The 19,410-nt window shown below is 45.4% G+C and overlaps 1 protein-coding gene across 1 annotated transcript in view; it reads right to left on the bottom strand.

Moving 5' to 3' along the window:
• LOC138816612 (endogenous retrovirus group K member 6 Gag polyprotein-like) overlaps positions 1 to 17,717 on the bottom strand; it is a 35,736-nt gene extending 18,019 nt beyond the window's left edge. Inside the window, exons 1-2 of the transcript XR_011368695.1 lie at positions 17,630 to 17,717; positions 12,609 to 12,681 (exon numbers count right to left, since the gene is read on the bottom strand). The gene's annotated coding sequence lies outside the window, so the exon portion shown is untranslated. The remainder of the gene's footprint in view (positions 1 to 12,608; positions 12,682 to 17,629) is intronic.
• Between the last annotated feature and the right edge of the window lie 1,693 nt (positions 17,718 to 19,410).

The following is a 19,410-nucleotide window of genomic DNA, read 5'->3' as shown; positions in this document are numbered from 1 at the left end:
AGCCAGGGCAATAAGGCAAGAAAAAGACATTAAAGGGATCCACATAGGGAAAGAAGAAGTTAAACTATCCCTTTTTGCAGATGACATGATACTATACCTTCACGATCCCAAAAACTCCATCCCCAAACTCTTAGAAATCATAAATCACTTCGGCAAAATAGCAGGATACAAAATAAACCCACAAAAATCAGTTGCCTTCCTGTACACTGACAATGTACAAGAAGAAAGGGAAATAAAGGGAGCAACCCCATTCACAATAACCTCCCCCAAAATAAAATATTCAGGAATTAACCTAACCAAAGATGTAAAAGAACTATTTAATGAGAACTATAAAAAGTTAAAGAAAGAAATTGCAGAAGACACTAGGAAATGGAAAGACCTCCCATGATCCTGGATAGGCCGACTTAATATAGTAAAGATGGTAATACTTCCAAAACTAATATACAAATTCAATGCAATTCCTATTAAAATCCCAATGATGTACATCACTGAAATACAGAAAACAGTCCAAAAATTCATATGGAACAACAAAAGACCTAGAATAGCCAAAACAATTCTAGGGGATAAAGACAATATGGGAGGTCTATCCATGCCGAACTTCAAACTCTACTACAGAGCTATAATAACAAAGACAGCATGGTACTGGCACAAAAACAGACCCGAAGACCAATGGAACAGAATAGAAGACCCAGAAATAAATCCACAAGCCTACAACCAGCTGATATTCGATAAAGGAGCCAAAGACATACAATGGAAGAAACACAGCCTCTTCAACCACGGGTGCTGGGAAAACTGGGCAGCCACATGCAGAAAACTAAAAGTGGACCCCAGCCTATCACCATGCATCAACATCAACTCAAAATGGATTAAAGACCTTAACATTAAACCTGAATCTCTGAAACTACTGCAGGACAGAGTAGGAGAGACACTTGAACTAATAGGCACAGGAAGGAACTTCCTGAACAAAGTCCCAGGGTTACAACAAGTTGGAGAGAGACTCGACAAATGGGACTACCTTAAAATAAAAAGCTTCTGCACAGCTAAATCTATCGCAACTAAGCTAGAAAGACAACCAACTAATTGGGAAAAAATACTTACCAGCAATATATCAGACAAGGGGTTAACATCCTGTATATACAGGGAGCTCAAGAAACTAATCCCTCCCAAACCTAACAAACCAATTACTAAATGGGCAAGGGAACTAAAGAGGGACTTCTCAAATGAAGAAATAAAAATGGCAAAGAAACACATGAGGAAATGTTCATCATCCCTGGTGGTGAAGGAAATGCAAATAAAGACAACCCTGAGATACCACCTTACCCCAGTCAGAATGTCCCATATCCACAAATCAGCCAACGACAAATGCTGGAGGGGATGTGGAGAAAGAGGAACCCTATTACACTGCTGGTGGGAATGTACACTTATACAACCACTTTGGAAAGCAGTCTGGAGGGTCCTTAGAAAGCTAAAGATTGACCTCCCTTACGACCCAGTCATACCACTTCTAGGCATTTACCCTGAACAACAGGAACCAATATACAAGGACACGTGCACCTCCATGTTTATTACAGCACTGTTTGCAATAGCTAGGAGATGGAAACAACCTAGATGCCCCACCACAGATGAATGGATCAAAAAATTGTGATATCTATACACAATGGAATATTATGCAGCCATTAGAAATGACAAAATAATGGCATTTGCAGGGAAATGGATGGAGCTAGAAGGAATCATGTTGAGCGAGGTAAGCCAAGAAAGAAGAGACAAACGGTACATGGTCTCCCTGATAAGTGGATGCTAAATCCAAAATGTTAGGTGATAGGACAAAACTAACAGGATTTAAGAAACAAAGAACTCCCACTCATCTGGTTGAACAACTACTAAATATCCCCATGCTGCTGATCACATATATGGTATATAACATGTGAACACCATTATATGTTACAGACTGTGATAGACAATTTGCTCCAGGAAAGTTAGAATGAACTTGTGACTTTAAATGAACATCATTATTCCACAATACTGTGAAATTCTGGAAATTATGTAATCACTTAATCACAACTAAAAAAAAAAAAAAAAAAGAACCTTGGGGAAGGGAGGGGGGGATGGTAGGGGGAAAACAATGGAGGGGGTAACAATGTTCAAGAGGAACATTGTTCAATACCTCACTCATGTAACTGTAACTCTCTGTATAGTATCTTTACAATAAAAAAAAATAGTCATTCCTTTTTGCTCATTTCAGTGGCTTTACCAAAAAAAAAAAACAGAAGGAATAAATACATTTTTCACATTTTGAAACATCATTCACTTCTAAGGCATATGCAGATAGCTCCTTGCAAACAAACAAACAAACAAACAAAAAACAACCAATGATTCTCTGTTTTGGAAGGGAAGATGTGCCACATTTTATTTCCTGAAGAAAAAAAAATTAAACAGATCAAAGATGTAAAACTTTCATGGGAAAAAAGTGATGCTTCATTTAAGGCACAGAAAGAAACCCTGTGTGACTCCCAGTGCTACTCTGTACTCTCTAAGAAAAAGGTTCATTCACTGCAGACTTTGAAGCCCCAGACTTGGCCACCACAGCCTTTCAGAAAGACACCGAAGGGAGAGAACGCCATAGGGTCTTCCTGTCTGTGCTTCTATTATCTAGAAACCAGGGAGAAAAATAGTCAGGACTACCCATATGTTGAGTAGACAGCCTCTACTGGGTCCCAAGGCAATAGAAGTATCTTTTGGAGGTCCATTCCTACTAATTCTCCATTGCTTTAAGAGTTACTGGCTATTGAGATACTGGTACTTTACCTGTAATACTAGCTACTTAGCAGGTTGTGATTTGAGGATCTAGTTCAAAGCTAGCCTAGGCAGACAAGAGAGTCAAATCTCCAAGAAACTACCAGAAATCTGGAGGTGTGCCTCAAGGGGTAGAGTGCCAGCCTTGAGTGGAAAAACCAAGGGAAAGCATGAGGCCCTGAGATCAAGTCCCTGTATGGACCTAGCACAGGCGTGCCTACACACATACATGCAAGCACACACATGCACACACACACACACACACACACACACACACACACACACACACACACACACACACCACCACCACCACCACCACCACCAACAACAACAACAACAACAAAAAACACAGAAACCTGCTTTGACTCAGGTAACCAGCCACAAGACAAAGATATGAAGGTCACCTCAGGGCCTTCAGCGAACCTCCAAACTGCTTCCAGAAAGAAGGCAGGCTCTTTCCTCTCAGCTAACAGGGGAGTTGCCAACCATCCATCCCTCAGCCCTAAGGCTCTCCCACAGTCCTAACTCATACTCCTTTCTACTGGACCCTTGGAGCCACCAGCAGCTCCATCCCAGCATCCTCTGTTGTCTTGGCAAGAACTTGGCTTTTCTTTTTTCTTTTCTTTTTTTTTTTGCCAGTCCTGGAGCTTGAACTCAGGTCCTAGGGCACTGACCCTGAGCCTCTTTTGCTCAAAGCTAGCACTCTACCATTTGAGTCACAGTGCCGCTCCTGGCTTTTTCTGTGTATGTGGTACTGAGGAATCAAACCCAGGGCTTCATGCATGCTAGGCAAGCATTCTACCACTAAGCCACATTCCCAGTCCACTTTTCTGATGGAAGTACCAGGCAGCTTCTTCTTAGTCCCCAAAGCTGGTTCTAAAATACATCCTCCATTCTAAGGAGAAAATTCCGTCCTTCACGGAATGACCTCAGATGCAAGGGCATTCCCTCCACAGACGACGGCTCCCCCTTAGCTCAAATCCTCCAGCCTCCCAACACTAAAATCTCCCCTTGTCCACACCCACCATGCACCCCCCTCCCCTCTCCCCCCATGCACCTGCCTGGCCCAGTCTTTAAGCTCTTCTCTTCCAGCCTCTCCAAACCATGACCCCTCCTTCCATTGAGCCTCTGGATCCCTGCCTGCTCCACACCTCCAGGCACTCCCATATCTAGGAGCTCTGCCCATACAGCCACACCAACTCCTGCAAGTCCTTTTCCAGTTTCTCTCTCACACCTGCATTTCCCTCACACACACACACACACACACACACACACACACACACACACACACACACACACACTCACCCTGCATGCCCCACCCATCTGGCCTTACCCATATAAAAAATATTTTCCTCCAGTCACATTCACTCTGCCAACAAATATCATTGCTAAGATTAGGAAAGATTTGCCATGGGCACGCTCATTTTGTCTCTCTGCTTCCAGGCTGCCACCCTGTGAGCATACTCTCTATGGTCATGAACAGAAACACAACACCAGACATTGGGGGCCTAAATCGGACTTTTCTTGCCTTCAGTTATTTATCTCAGGTTGGCACAGCCAGAAGACAGCTCACACGAGCATGGATCTTATAGATTCTTTCCTGATCCTCCCGGCCTCTTTATACTTTCCATGTTTATGTACAAGGATTGTCTCCTTCACTAAAACATTCACTTAAAGAAAGTAGGAACTTTATCAACTTAACACCCAGTACTTACAACATGGCAAGCACATAAGACATGTTGCTTTGGTGATTCTTCCTGAAAAACCTGTGTGCTTGCCCTGCAGTCTACTCTAGAGTTCATCATATGTCTCAGTCACTTTAGTGCAACATGCTCAGGTGTACCTTGCACTGAGGGTGCAGAACACAACTGTACCTGACCTAGGCCAGAAGCTGAAGTAATCTGCAAGGTAGAAGTGGACTTGATGACAAGCCTCCCAAAGTCTGGAGCCACTAAATGCCCAAAGACAGCCAACACTCCAATTTCTCTGGGCCTTTTGTCTCTTCTGTACCGCTAATCCCCATGCCTTAGAAATCATCAGTTCCACTGGATATGGCTCTGCCAAGGAAAAACTACCAAGGAACACAGGGCTTAGCCCCATGTATCATAGATGAACTTCTTAGCTAGAGAGTCGCCATCTGACTGACACATTCTAGACCTTGATTGTTCAAAGAGTTCACTTTGCTTGGAGTTCTAGGGAGAGAGCCAAGGCACATACCACAGCTCCTAATCTAGGATCAAGCAGCCGATCATTTGGAATTCATTTTCTAATATATATGAGACATTGATAGAGGACATCTGATAAAGCACTCAAGGAGAAGAACAAGCTCTGGCCCCCCAAGAAGAGAGAGGGGCAGGACAATGAGGCCCAACGAGCAGAGACCAGAAGACCAAGCCACTAACCAGCCATCTTCAGGGGAAACATCTATTGCTCTTCAGGAAACCAACCTCCTCACCACCCCTATGGGACCCAGCGATGACAAGTACTTGGGGAATGTGGGCCCTCAAGAGGAGGCCAGAGTCCCCAAGCCTCCAGCTACTGGGTCTCCTATATTTAACATGGAAATGGGAATCTTACTTAAACATTCATGGCCCATCAACCGCAGGTTCAGGAAGCTAAGGTACCCCCAAATAGTTGAGGTCAGACCCACCAGAGACCCCCCAATTGAGATTTATCTCTATGACAGGACCGAGAGTCTTCTGCCCAGACCTTTCTGGATGGACGAAGACATTCGTGCCATAGACCCAGTGAACAGCAGTGTCCCCAGGTCATCCATGGGGGATCTTGGCTCTGACATGAAGGGAAACCATCTGCACAAACCTTCCTTCACCATCAATAATAGCAACCACTCCATCATTTCATGCCCTCACACAGTCAAGGTGGAAGCCCCCAAACAGGTATCTGGAATCACATTCCTCAAGGAGGGAAATGTGCACAGAGCCGCCTCCATGACCAACAACACCATTATTGTAAACTTTAAACCTCACATCCCTGGGGGCCAAGATGCCGAGCCCAAGGCTGTCAAGTCCAAGTCTGAAACAGACATTAGACTCCTCAGAAACACTTCTGCCAACAGGAAAGGGCATGTGACCCTCAGCCCCCAAAGAAGCAGCCAACCCCTGAGGATCTCAGCTATAGAACTTAATCCCTCAGTTGAGAGCCCAACTCTGGGAATCCAGGCTGCCATGGTCAAATCTGATGGTGACCCAGCTAAATTACACAGGACTGCCTCCAGTAATGAGAATGTGCAACTCACCTCCAGTGCTGCTTCAGGTGAAGACCAGGTCACTGGAGATGTGGCTGCTGAGGAAAATACACAAGAAAAAGAAAATAAACCATGTAAGGACAAGGTGTCCTCCAAGGTCACATCAAAACCACTAGAATCCATACCCACAAAAGCCAAGGTCTCCAAAACTCTACCCCCCATAAAAGCAAGGGACTCTAAAACACTGGCTCCCATTAAAGTCCCCCCCAAAATTCTGAACTGCCAAAAAACCAAGGTCCCAAAAAACCTGCATCTGAAAAGGGCAGAGATCTCTGAGACTCCACACCTCCCCAAACCTGATGCCAAGACATTGCTTCAAAAAAAACCAGATGCCAGCAAGACCTTGCACACCACAAGACCTCACGCCACCAAGACCTTGTGTCCCACTAAACCACAAATGAGCAAGACCCAGCCAGTCAAACTGAGTCTCAAAATACCAGACATGTCCAATAAAACAAATGTCACCAAGACAGAAACATCCAACTTAGGGCCCACAAAAGCTGCCAAACCTTCTACTGCCAGGGGTAAGTACACAGTAGACAAAGCCAAACCAAACCAGGCTATATCCAATACCAAGAACAGGTTAAAAATCAAGAGCTTCCCATTCATGAACAACTATGAGGAATTCAAAGCTAAGTACCATGCTTCAAATAATGAAGAGAGGAAACAGCACATGGATACTTCGCTCAGCAACAGCAAGCAAGAAATCAAGAGTCCCCAAGCAGCTGAAGCCACAGCTGTTGAAAGCCCTACTTCTGGGACCAATTCAACCACACAAGACACTGACGGAGACAAGGCCACCTCAAGCACCCCCCAAATACTGGAACAACCTACCCCACTTCTAGGTGCCTGGGACAAGGCATCCCAAGATGCCACTAGCAATGGACAGTCCACCACCACGTCCCTAGCAGCAGGGGGCCAAGCCTTGAGACTTTTGGTTGCCAGGAGGAATAAGACCACTAAAGATGCTAAACCAGTTGATGATGGCTTCGTCACCATCATAGTGTTTGCCAAGGATAACCGAGAGGCATTTAAGAGGCAGAGGGCCTTACTGGGGGCCTCTCGTTACCGCCCCCCAGTGGAAACACCCCAAGCACTTCCCAAACTAACACAAAGGGAGAGGAAACCCCAAATGCCTCACATCAGTTCTCAGGTCTTAGCAGGCACCTTGGATCAACAACACTCACAACCAGGTGAACACGGGAAGGCCAAGGACATGACACTTCCCCATTGCCCCACACCCCAGCCACAGACACCTAATAGCGAGCAAAGTAAACTTGTCCCCGTACCAGAAAGAATGCCAAAATTGGAATATAACTTCAAGGGGAAGCCAATGGAGGCACCAAGCAAGATGCAAATTCTGCAAAGAGAACTTCACATCACTCACCAAAGGCTGCAACACAACAGTAAGCCACTACACAAGCAACACTTGTGTGGAAAGGGCGGTCACACATCCTTTCTTAAGTATTTACTCTCATGCTCTGAGGAAACTGACTCACAGCAAGGGTTTTACACAACCATAGAAGATAGGAGATCTGAGTCTACCTTACAGTTCATGAAACCAATTATAGACTATAAAGAATACCTGGAGATTTGTGAAAGGCTGAAGATGAGGAACCAATTACCTACAATCAATGCTGCCCATGCAGAGGAGACACTGCATATCAACAGACAAGCCTCACAGCCTGAGAAAACCCATGAGGACAGACTTGCTGAGACATGGAACAGACTCAGCGCATCACTACGCAAAAGACAACCTCTGCAGAGAAAACTCTGCGACCTAGGCATTCAACAGCTAAGAGCCTATCAGATGAGAAGACGCATGACAAGAAAACCTGGCATTGTCAGAGAGGTTTGGTATCAAGGAGGTTTCAGCATCCAAAAAAAGGAAAAACCACCAGAGAAAATCCTGAAGCCCTTAAAGCCAATTGGTCCAGCCAGAAATTTTCAAATACAAAAAAACCATACTCACAGACTGATACTATGAGCACACAAGGATTTCACACATCAAATCTAGAAAGGAGCCAAAGGATTTCCTACCACACAAAATATTACTCAGAGCAGATACTCAGCTTTTCTTTTTATTATGATTGTTATCACAGCACTATTAAATTATATTATGTGCTTCTTGCCTTTCTTAATGTTATTATAAGGAGTTATATAGAGGGGTTTACAATTCCATAAGTCAGGTAATGGGGACAGTGCTTCTGGGACCATGTCACCTCTCCTCTTTGCCTCATTCCCCCCCACCCCTGTCATTGCCAACAAGTTCAAGCCCTGGTATTGGTATGCATGCACGCGCGTGTGCACACACACACGTGCACACACACACAGAGCAATCACTGTGTTCCCGTGCTACAACTGTCTGCAGAACATGACCTAACACAATGCCCAGCTACTCTTGAGCCTCTTCCCACCTCCAGGAGGCCATCACTTTGGGACTCTACTCTTCCCATTGCTACTCCATCTTGTAGCCTCTGTCTGCTTCCTATCACTCATACTCTAAAAGCCCTACTTGACCTCATTGCATCTGAGTGTGCTTCCTGAGGATTGGTCTTTTGTACCTCCCAGGATGACTCTAAGTCCAGTGGCAAGGTGGGGGTCTATGGCAAGGCAAGTGCTCTACCACTAAGCTACCTTCTCAGCCCCTAAAGACTTGCTGATTTCTTTCTTTTTGCTTATGTGGTGCTGAGGAATTGAACCCAGGGCCTCAGGCATGCAAGGCAAGTGCTCTACCACTGAGCCACCTTTCCAGCCCATCTATGGCAGAGAGAGTGGTCTGATCAGGATTGTCAGATTGGTCAAGGTACTTGGCTAACTGGTTCCCACAGGATCTTGCTTAAGCCATGTCCTTCCTGGTCAGGAGTCACAAGTGGGGGGTGGGTTGGAATGCTATCACTGGGCCTCCCACGGTACACTGTGGTACACCCTCTACAGGCTGGTCCATCAGCCAATTGCCCAGCCAGGAATACTGAATTGTCTCTCTACAAGGATGGACACACAGGTACATGACAGAGATTCCCAGGGGGCTGGGGCTGATGAGGAGCATGTCTGTTGGAAGCTGCTCCTAGGTTATCTCTTCCTCAACTCTGATCACCTGCTATACCCATCAGGAGTCTGACTGGACCCGCTATGGACAGACAGCAAACAGGACTGCAATGTGCATCATCTGTACCCACTCTGTACTGGCTACTTTAACTTCTACCATTGATCAAGGGAAAAGCAAGCTGGGTACTTGCTCCCTTCCCTCTGACCTACAGGAGCTGGGAGGCATCTTGCTCAAGGACTAGCACTGCAGTGACGACTCTCCCCACTAACAGCTGCTGCTGTGTCCTAGAGACCCACGCCAGTGAGTAAGTTCGTTGAGTCCTTATTGGGAGTTGACAGAGAACAGGAATCTCAGCCACACTTTCAGAGAACGGGGAAAGCTGTCAGGCACAAGCTATGTCTCTGAGTGTCAACACAGCACCTGCCCCTGGTGCACAGCATTTGGGGTCTTGTCTATGGAAGTAGGGTCAATATCCCAGGCCACTTTAGGCAAGGTGGTTGTCTCAGGTCACTCTCTTTTGACTTCCCAACTTGGCAGAGCTTCTGCTCAGTCGGCCCAACACAAGTCTGGGCAAGAGGTGGAGGAGATATGATTCAAGTTTCTAATCATAAGACAGATCACAAAGACAGGCTGGGTGGACCTGCAGAGGTCACTGCAAAGGCCACAAATCCAGAGCTGAGGCTTCTTTGAAGCAAGTCTTTCCATCAGCCCTCAGACTGCCTTAGACAGCCAAGGTAAGCCAAGTCACCTGCAGAGATTTTCCAGTACCATCCCCTCCCCAGCAAAGCCTGACATAGTGAACAGAACTAAACTTGAATGCATCTCCTATATTCCCTGCAGTGTTATCCCACAGTGCCCAATGTCAACTGGTCCTTCCTTCCTCATGTCAGCACCTGCTACCCACTCTGCACCACCCCTCACGCACCCACATGAAAGAAGGGTTGCCTCCTATACTGGTTTTTTTTAACATGGCCTTTATTAATACTGCCTGCTGAGCTCCATTTTTATTTTACATTGAAATACCTCTGCTTTGCAAAGAAAAGACAGAAAAGGTCATTTTACAAGAGTACTTTGTTTTTAATTCTCTGAGAAAATGGAAGGAATCTGAATCACAAGTTCACAATGTGGTAAAATGAAATTAAGAAACAATTATTTCAGTAATGCTATGCCATCACTAGTGTTCAGCTTTAACTCTGCTCTTGTAAATCAGATCCTGATATACAGTCTAGAGCATCTAGGTTATTTCTCTACAGCATATTAAACACAGAAAAGGAGGTTTAAAAAAATCCTTTCAATGTACAAACATGAACTTAAAAATTGCTTTTAAAAAATCACCTTTTTACATAATGTATATGCAAAACTGCTAAATACATGATTTTGGAAGAATTATTTACAAAATGTATCAGTCTGTGGAACAATTCACAGACATAGGATACATAGTTGCATCTCAACTTTGGGAGATATAAACTTATTCAGCAGTATAGCTAACACAAAAGCTGTGACAAAGTATCTTAAGGGCAACCAAAAATTTGATCTTCAAACAGTTTAATTACTAGGACTGCCAAAGTGATTTCTACCACAGCACTTTCAATGCTTTAATATCAGTGTCAAAGATCTGATACATCATGTATGTATACTTAGAACAGATATGGCAGAGGAAAAGACCAAACTACAACACACTATCTCAGTGGGACTCCACTGCAAATAACAGAATGCAAACTTAAGCAAAAAAAAAAAAAAAAAAAAAACAGTACTTATTGAAGGGATTCAAAACATCTCACACACTGGTGGTCACACCTGAAGAAGGGGCAGAGTAAAGACTGGACATCTAGCTGGGCGCTGGTGGCTCACATAGCTACTCAGGAGGCTAAGATCTGAGACTCAGGGTTTGAAGCCAGCCTGGGCTGAGACTCTTATCCTCAATGAATCACCAGAAAACCACAAAACCAGAAGTAGAGCTATCACTCAAAGTGGTACAGTGCTAGCCTTGAGCAAAAAAAAATGCTCAGGGACAGTGCCTAGGACCTGAGTTCAAGCCCCCTGACTGGAAATCTAGTCGACCCACAAGAAGTATTTTTCTCCCCATTTCTATCCTATGGTTTCCCCCAAATAAACACATATTCCAGTTCCTGAGTAGGCACCTCAAGGAACATACTCATCCTGACTGGCTGTCTTTCCAACTCAAATTCCTAAGAGCATTTGATTGGCCTACATTGGTACTTTACTTCCTTAGACAAAGTACACACACCACTTGGAAGACGAACTTCTCAAGTGTCTGAAAAGGTTTCTCAGTCATTCTCTTCCTAACACCCTCCTGCTTGGGTACTTCTACTTGGCTCTTATGTTGTCCAGGGTTAAGTTCACCTTGGGTGATGGAGACCACCCAGTCCCAGGCTATCTCTAGCTCTCCTCTACATCCTTTCCCTCTCCTAAAACTACTCTCAGACAAGACAAGAGGGCTCCCAGTACCCCAAACTCAGTAGTTGCCATGAACTTTTAAGTCCCCAGGACTGTAAGAGAATGACCTGAAAATGAATTGTTCAAATGAAGGCGTTTTAGAGATCAAAAGATTATTATTATTTTTTGTCAGTCGTGGGGCCTGAACTCTGGGCTTGGGTGCTGTCCCTCAGCAATTCAGCTCAAGGCTAATGCTCTATCACTTGAGCCCCAACACTACTTCTTGCATTTTCGGCTTATGTGGTTTTGAGGAATCGAACCCAGGGCCTCCTGCATGCTAGGCAAGCACTCTACCACTGAGCCACCTTCCCAACCCTCAAAAGATTATAACAATTATGTTTGAACAAGAAGCATGGTCTAAGACAGGCCAGAATGTGCATGTTCTCTGTGCGTATGTGCCCGGCACTGGGGCTTGAACAAAGGGCCACCCACCCTCATTTGGCTTTTTAATTCAAGGTTGGAGTTCAACCACTTAAGCCTTAGCTCTACTTCTAGCTTTTTATTGAGTTTACTGGAGATAAAAAAAATCTCTTGGACTTGTCTGCCCAAGATGGCTTCTACCCATAATCCTCAGATTTCGGCCTCCTGCATACAGGATTACAAGCATGAGCCACAACACCCAAAATGGCTTCCACACATAATCCTTAGATCTCAGCCTCCTGCACACAGGGTTACAAGCATGAGCCACCACACCCAGCTGGGGTCCAGCCTTTACTCACAATGGTTCCTCATATGGAAGTCTTACAAAAGGACTTGAGTGTCTCCTACCCCTTCATCAAAGTCCAACGCCAATCTCTCTCCTTTCTTTGTGCCTCTGATGCCTTCTTTCTGGCATAAGTAACTGCCTTGACCTCCTGATTACTACTATATCCCAATCTCATGTGGTTTATTTGCTCATATGTATCTCCTATGAGATGCTTGGCTTTGTGTTGAATTTTTGCTCATAGTGAGTGCTCAATGGAGATTTCTTCATTTGTTTATAATCACATCAATGACTAAGTTTCCCTCAAAACCATTCTTTGCACCAGATGTGGTGATGCTCACCTGTAATGTTGGAAATGCAGGAGCTGGAGGTAGGAGGATCGAGGTCTCACCAGGCTGAATCACAAGAGCTTATCTGAAAGTAACAAGAGAAAAAGGGCTGTGGTTGTGACTCAGGTGGGAAAGTGCTTGTCTAGCAAGTTCCAGGCCCTGGGTTCAAACCCAACGAGTAGCCACTGGTGGCTCACGCTTGTAAACCTAGCTACTCAGGAGGCTGAGATCTATGGATCGCAGTTCAAAGCCAGCCCAGGCAGAAAGTCTGTGAGACTCTGATCTCCAATAAACCACCAGAAAACTGGAAGTGGCACTGTGGCTCAAGTGGTAGAATGCTAGAGCTGAAGAGCTGAGGGACAGCGCTTAGACCCAGAGTTCAAACCCCACAATGACCCAAAACACAAAACAAACAAAAAAAAAACAAAAAACAAAATGAAACAGAAGAACAACAAAAAACTCTCAGACTGTCCGTTTGGGACAGTTGTTCTCAGCCAAGGGGTAATCCCTCTGGAGATGCTTTTGCTCTCACAAGTAGGGAAAATACCTCCAGCTTCCAGGGGGCATAGTGACACTGACCTCTACAGCACACAGACAACAGTCCCCATAAAACCAACAATTACCCAGACCCAAAGCCAAGGCATGTTGAAGTTAAGAGGCCATGGAAGGAAAATGAGGGTTAGCAAGGCACTTAAAACTTCAGCTTACAGGGCTGGGAAGGTGGCTCAGTGGTAGAGCGCTTGCCTTGCATGCATGAGGCCCTGGGTTCAATTCCTCAGCACCACATAAGCAAAAAGAAAAAAGCCGGAAGTGGTGCTGTGGCTCAAGTGGTAGAGCGCTAGCCTTGAGCTGAGGGACAGCGCCCAGGCCCAGAGTTCAGGCCCCACGACTGGGCCTTAATTTCTAAAACATGGAGATAAGAAAACTGTGAAAATTGCCAATATATACACCATAAATACAGTCAAAAAAACCAACACGCATGAGGATTTAGTGTAGTGTAGGAATGAAAATAGCTCCAACTGACTGTAGATTCAGTACCCATGCTGATGGAAAAAGCATGTCACAACACTGGGCTCTGGCTGCAACCCACCCACAGCAATCAATGAACATGTGAATGACATGACAGCACATATGTGCTGCACAGGGATTCATCCACAGAAATATTCTCAGCTGTGTAGGAGATTAAAGGTATCTGGGCATCAGTGCCTCACACCTGTGTTCCTTCCTAAGTAGGCTACTCAGAAAGGTGAGATGTGAGGATCACAGTTTAAGTCCAGTCCAGGCCTTATCCAGACCTTGAGTTCAAATACAAGCATACATTTAAAAAAATTTTTTTTTTAAAGGAGGATAGGCTAGTAATATGGCTTAGGGTAGAGTGCTTGCCTAGCATGCATGAAGCCCTGGGTTTGATTCCTCAGCACACATAAACAGATAAAGCAGAAAGTGACACTGTGGCTCAAGTGATAGAGTGCTAGCCTTGAGGAAAAGCAGCTCAGGGACAGTGCCCAGGCCCTGAGTTCAAGCCCCAGGATTGGGGAAGAAGGAGGAGGAGGAGGTGGTGAAGAAAGAGGAGGAGGAGGAGGAGGAGGAGGAGGAGGAGGAGGAGGAGGAGGAGGAGGAGGAAGAGGAGGAGGAGGAGGAGGATGCTACTCAGGAGGATGAGATCTGGGATTGTGGTTCAAAGCCAGCCTGGTAAAGAGGAGGAAGAGGAAGAAGAAAAGGTAAAGAAGAGGCAACAAATTCTAGATCCTTCTCAATTTACTGTCATATAAGATTCAAAGTTGAGGGGCTGGGAAGGTGGCTCAATGGTAGAGTGCTTGCCTTGCATGCATGAGGCCCTGGGTTCGATTCCTCAGCACCACATAAGCAGAAAAAGCCAGAAGTGGTGTTGTGGCTCAAGTGGCAGAGCACTAGCCTTAAGCTGAAGAGCTGAGGGACAGACAGTGCCCAGGCCCAGAGTTCAGGCCCCTCAACTGACAAAAAAAAAAAAAAAAAAAAAAAAAGGATTCAAAGAAGTCACTATGAAAGTGGAATATGAAACTTTTTCACCTCCCATGAGGTGCAAAATACAGCATATTATGCACAAAAAATTCCAAAATAGTAAATGTGTCTTATCATATAATCTGACAAAACCAATTTCTAAAGAAAAACTCAGTCATACCTTATTCCATTTTGCTTCCACTTCGGTAAATCTTTTCAGTATCCTCACTAACAAAAATGTTGAATTGAACTGAAACTTCTTTTTATAGCTACTTAAAACAAAAAGTCTATACATTTTCCAGGTGCCAGTGACTCATATCTGTAATCCTAACTACACAGGAGGTTGAGATTTAAGGATCACAATTCAAAGCAAGCTGAAGAAGGAAAGTCCATGAGATTCTAAAGCCAGAAGTGGAGCTGTGGCTCAAGTGGCAGAGGACTAGCCTCAAGCAAGAAAAGCTGCAGCACCCAGGCTGAGTTCAAGTACCAGGACCACCACCACCACCACCACCAGCAACAACAAAAATCTACATTCTGCTCACTGAGGGTACGTTTTCCAGATAACTCCTCTAAAGTATACAGATCACCATTCTCTCTTCATGAACAGAGTAACACAGATCCAGTTCACTTGTCCTGTTTGTCCAGAATCATTTCAGTAATCTTAGCATTGTGCCAGACAGACATCAGTTCTGCTGCCCCATGAAAAGGGGGTTACATGTCCAGTAGAAGAGCCTCTGTGTGTCCTGTTGCAGTGTTCAGGGTCAGCCATCAAGTGGAAGCAAGCCTTTATGTCTATCTATCTTTAAGCTCCTGTATAAATCTAGTGTAAACTAATTCATCAGAAACACTTTCTCTAAACTGTGGTGGCTATAGATTGGACCTAGGATGGCATACAAAACAATAGGCATGGAAGGCTTAGGCACCAAGTTGGCACTTTTTGGAGGTGGTGGAACCTTCTGGATGTAGGGACTATGGGAGGTCTTCAGTCACCCGAGCTGACTGACCTCAGTCCCTTGCTCTTCCTCTCTGGAACTCACCTACCATGGGCTAAGATGGCTTGACCACACAGGCACTACACCATTATGCATCAGGCTTAAGTGACCATGGACAGAACCTCCAAATCCATGAGCCAGAAGAACCTACTTCTCACAGAGCATGGTGGTGCTGTGTGGAATCCCAGCCTCAGGAGGTGAAGGGAGGAGGCTGTCAGGTTGCATGCAGCCCAGCTTATGGAACGAGTTTAGGGTCTGCCTGGACTAAAGAGTAAGAACCTCTGTCAAAAAAAAAATTAAAAAGCTCATGTTGTAATCCTACCTACTCAGGAGGCTGAGATCTGAGGATCACAGTTCAAAGCCAGCCCGGGCAGGAAAGTCCATGAGACTCTCATCTCCAATTAATCACTAGAAAACCAGAAGTGGCACTGTGACTCAAGAGGTAGAGTGCTCACCTTGAGCTGAAGAGTGCAAGGATAGCACCCAGGCCCAGAGTTCAAGACCCACCATCCACAAAAAAAAAAAACCAAAACTGGTCCTCTCTGTGAGTCAGTTGTCATGGATATTTTATTATAGTCACAAAGGGCTAACATGATGTATGAGAAGGCTGAGTAAATGAATTGTTAGGGAGTTCTGTGAGTTCTCACACTTTCATATGTTAATGGCTTGGGGTTCTCTCCCTGAACCCTAACCCTAGCAGTTAGAATCACACAAATTGGCACAATTTCAAGATGGTAGAATCTTTGGGAGGTGGGAAGTTTTAAGTAGCTAAGGAATGAGCAGTGAAAAGGGTAAGCTGATATTCAGTGTGGCAGCTCATGGTTGTAATCCTACCTACTCAGGAAGCTGAGATATGAAGATCCTGCTTAGAAACAGGCTGGGTTAGGAAAATCTAAAAGACTGGTGTTTAATCGCCAAGTAAACACCAAAAGACAGCAGTGCAACTGTGCCTCAAGTGCAGTAACACACCCTTGAATTAAAAAAACATGTCAGGGATAGGGCCCAAGCCCTGAAATCAAACCCGAGGAACACCATGCACACATGTTCATGTGCACGGATACACACACACACACACACACACACACACACACACACACACACACACACACACACACACACACACACACACACACAGAGTTGAGGGTAAGTTGCACAGAAAGAGCCTGCCAGATTCTTCCAAACTTCCAAAGTTGCCCACTTATACAAGTTCCACACCCACTCCAGCAAGTTCCTCCCTTCTTACCTCTTTCTTCCCCTCTGTACTCCCCCACCCAGGCACACCTCTCCCCTCCAGCCACACCCACATTGCAAGTGCCTTACCTTTAGACTTTCCCAGCTCAGAGATCTGCCTCTTGGAAGGTGCACTTTTGCCCACCCCTCTAGTTCTTCTTTGTCAGGTCTACTTGTCTTCCTAGTCTTTCTTCACCCTACTCCCTCAGCTACCTCCTAGCCCCCCATATGCTATACTTGGATGACCACATTGAATGCCATTCCCTCACCTGCCCCAGGTGAGACACCTACCAGGAGAAGAACACATGATCACTAGCCTCTGCGCATCATCAGAGACTTTGGGAGGAGTGAATGCCACCCAGCTCTGCTCTCTGTCCCCTCTCAGGCTTACTCCACTCTGCATGTGCCTAGAGCTCCCCATCTCCTCCTATTCCACTGCAGAAAAGAATCATTGTTTGGATATATAAAAACAAAAACATAACACAGAAAAAAAATACCTTCCAGCACCCAGGCCCAGAGTTCAAGCCCCACAACCGACCCCCCCCCAAAAAAATACCCTTGTTAAGTGGAAACTGTTCATTATCCCACCATTCAAGGGCCAAACAAAATGATCAATACAGGCATACCAGCAGTGGACAATCAATAAGAGGCATATAAAAAGCACACATGTACCAAATGGTTTCCAGGGCCTTCTATAGCTATTGGGCCAAATATTCCTCATCACTGAAAATCAGGGAAGATGACTGAGCTTATTAGAAACCACTAAGAAACACATACAGTAAAAATGGACAAAGAACATGAACTGTTCTCTGAAAATGATGTGCCACCCACCTGTTCTGAAAACATGTAGGTATGTTCACCCTCATGGAGAATAGGAGATATTTCACTTTAAATGAGGACATCCCAGCTTCTGCCTAGCCAGGTGACACAGGCCAAGTCTGACATCACAGTGAATTGGTGGGGTACTCTGCTCCTAACAGCAGAGGGCTGGGTCCAGGGTTCCATGAACTGATACTGACCCTCCAGGAACCACTCATACCTTTGCTAAACCAGGCACAGAGACACAGAGTTCCCTGCTGCATGGTAAGAACACAGAGCCTCAAGGGAGAGGAGTAGCCAGGTCATGGGGACAAGAAGCCAAACCAAAGTAACCACTGAGCTGTGACAGCACAAGCAACAGGCTTCTTTGGTGTGTCCTGAGTCCCCTTGGGACCATCCAGGACTTGTTGGCACAGGAAGTCCTCTCTGTGTGAGACAGGGCAGCCCAGGAGAAGCAATACAAGTTACAGAGTAAAGAGCCTTTCATTGCCCCTCCTATCCATCCCCTACTCCAGGAAGGGTCAGGACCCTTTAAGAAGACTGCAACTGGGGCCAGCATCAGCTTTTTTTGTTGGTTGGTTGGTTGGTCCTGGTGCTTGAACTCAGGGCCTGGGCACTGTTGCTGAGCTTTTGTACTCAAGACTTGTACTCTACCACTTGAGCCACAGCTCCACGTCTCCAGGTTTATGCTGGTTAATTGGACATAAGAATCTCAAGGACTTTCTTGACCTGGCTGGCTTGGAACCATGATCCACACATCTCAGCCTCCTAAGTAGTGAACCCCAGCTCTTGCATGTGACTCCCCCAGGCTACACTCAAGTGGAGGTATGCAGCATAGCCCATGCCTGCCCCTAGGGGGCAGCCAGGGACCTTTGTAGGTGGTGGCCAGCACTAAGGATCAAGGGTAGAACTGAGGCCCAAAGTCAATTCCTCAAGAGCATTCCTTAAGTCATGCTTTATCCACATGAAATATCATTACAGACATTCAAAAACCAAACAAACGGGGGCAGCTGCTACCTGTATTGACAAGCCTCTTCCAAGAAAAAAGAGCAAACTTCCTATAGGGGAACAGGGTAATGGAGCCCAAAGGACAGAGACCAGAAGACTAAGCCACCAACCAGCCATCTGCAGGGGAAACTTCTATTGCTCTTCAGGAAGCCAACCTCCACAATACCCCTATGGGACCCAGCAATGGCAAGTACTTGGGGAATATGGGCCCTCAAGAGGAGGCCAGAGTCCCCAAACCTCCATCTACCAGGGTCCTGTTTTTAACATGGAAGAGGATATACTGTTCAGATCTTCATGGCCCATCAGCAGCAGGTTGAGGAAGCTAAGGTACCCCCAGATAGTTGAGGTCAGAGCCACTAGAGATTCCCCAATTGAGATTTATTTCTATGCCAAGACAGAGAATCTTCTGCCAAGATCTTTCTGGATGAATGACAACAATCATGCAACCATCACAGATCCCCAATTAGTGAATAGCAGTGCCCCTAGGTCATCTTTGGGGCTCCTCACTTCACCATGACAGAAAATAATCTGCATAAACCCTCCTTGATGGTCGACAAAAGCAATCACTCAATCATCTCCTGACCTTTTTTTTTGGCGGGGGGGGTCCAGTCGTGGGGCCGGAACTCTGGGCCTGGGCGCTGTCCCTCAGCTCTTCAGCTCAAGGCTAGCACTCTACCACTTGAGCCACAGTGCCACTTCCGGCTTTTTTCTTTTTTTTTTTTTTTTTTTTTTTTTGGAAAAAAAGAAAGTGTTTTTATTGTTTGTAAAATTACACTTATGTGAGA

This window comes from Dipodomys merriami, unplaced genomic scaffold, assembly GCF_024711535.1.
Source record: "Dipodomys merriami isolate MVZ:Mamm:240054 unplaced genomic scaffold, mDipMer1.0.p SCAF_7, whole genome shotgun sequence".
Taxonomy (NCBI): domain Eukaryota; kingdom Metazoa; phylum Chordata; class Mammalia; order Rodentia; family Heteromyidae; genus Dipodomys; species Dipodomys merriami.
This window is presented reverse-complemented; position numbering and strand designations above follow the sequence as displayed.